This window comes from Pteropus vampyrus, unplaced genomic scaffold, assembly GCF_000151845.1.
Source record: "Pteropus vampyrus isolate Shadow unplaced genomic scaffold, Pvam_2.0 Scaffold11, whole genome shotgun sequence".
In the NCBI taxonomy this organism is placed as follows: domain Eukaryota; kingdom Metazoa; phylum Chordata; class Mammalia; order Chiroptera; family Pteropodidae; genus Pteropus; species Pteropus vampyrus.
Window position 1 is genome coordinate 19,519,771 of NW_011888792.1, and position 1,625 is coordinate 19,521,395.

General features: G+C 29.3%; 1 non-coding gene across 1 annotated transcript; it reads right to left on the reverse strand.

The window, feature by feature from the left end:
• Positions 1-1,206: 1,206 nt before the first annotated feature.
• On the reverse strand, positions 1,207-1,325 carry LOC111732188. Its single transcript, XR_002777455.1, has one exon. It is a non-coding gene; the product is annotated as a 5S ribosomal RNA (ribosomal RNA).
• Between the last annotated feature and the right edge of the window lie 300 nt (positions 1,326-1,625).

Sequence of the window (1,625 nt, forward strand, 5' to 3'; positions counted from 1 at the left end):
GTAAATTTATTCCCTCTAGTTTTGGTTAATATAGTTTATATTAAAGAAGCCATAATTAATTTAGAAGAATTATTTTGAAAATTCAAAGGAGGGTGTGCTCCATCTTCACAGTGCACCTGCCCAGTAGAATTTGACCTACTATTTGGCAAATAATTTCTTCCAAGGCACTATAACAAAGGCTCCTGTTATAATTATAGATCTTTTAGAATTAGAAAGGTACATAAAAACAGTCTTCTTTATTCTATGTCTTAGTCTGTTTGGGCTGCTGTGGGGTTCCTTTTATAAAAGAAGTAATCTGTTCTTGAGGACTCCACCCTCATGACATAGTCACTCCCTAAAGGCCCCACCTCCTAATACCATCGCCCTTGGAGATTAAGATTTCAATATATAAATTTTGGGGAGAAACAAACATTAAGCCATAGCATTCTCATTTTCTCATTTTATAAGTCATGAAATCATACCTCAAAATGGTGACTTGTCCAAGAAAATTTATTTAAATATTCTTTCTTTCAACACATGTTTACTGAGTATAAGTAGTATGCTAGGTTATTCTGTGCAACTACCTAAAAGATTAGGACTGAATTAGAAGTCGCATTGTAAAATTCCTTATGTAGTTGAAATAAATAAATTCACTTGTTCTAGGAAAAAAAAATACTTAAGGGCCTTTATTTCACTTCTACTGACCTGAGTAACTGATGCATGGAAATGTTTTCCATAAAGGATATAGGGGAAAAAATGCTAATATAATGACTTTATTATACTTGTTTAATTGTATTTTTCTGATATCACACCAAGATAATATCACTCCAAGTAGATTATTTTAAAAGTATGTAAATGAAATAAGAAAATATAATAAAAATGCTCATAATTCTATCAATGAGAGAAGAAATATGTTAATGTATATTGTTAATATTTTTCTACACAGACTTCTTTTAAAATTACTGAGATTATACTGTAGATATTTTTGGTAATTTTTTTATATTATTTTATATTGTCGATATTTTCTATTTTATTAGTAATTTTCTACATGATTTTAATGTCTGAATAATATTCCATTATATTCATCTACCAAGTTTTATTTAATTTATTCCTTTTAGTTGCACTTTCAGATTATATTAAACTTTTCTATTTTATTTGTTATTAAGGACAAAATCATTGAAATAGTTTTAGAAACACAGGATCATAGCTTTTTTTTTTTTTTTTTAACACCTACAGCACCAGGTCTTCCTAGGTGGTCTCCCATCCCAGTACTAACCAGGCCCAACCCTGCTTAGCTTCCGAGATCAGACAAGATCAGGTGTGTTTAGGGTGGCATGGCTGTAGATGGATCATGGCTTTTTAAAGTCTTTTTGGCAAGGCATTTTTCATTTTACTTTTCTCTATTTTAATACTATCTTTACTAACAATTTACATAATATCAGTTTTTCATTAAAAGGAATGATAACAGTATTTCTTTCCCCTTTAAGTTAGCAGCAATTTACTGGAAAATTTTGTCCAAAATATTACCTGTTTTTGTTTTTGTTTTTATTTTTGTTTTTGTTTCAATTTAGAAGCAAATATGTAATTTTGGCTTTGGTCTTTGCTAAGTAGCAATTATAGAGAATTAGCAAAAGCATTTATATTTC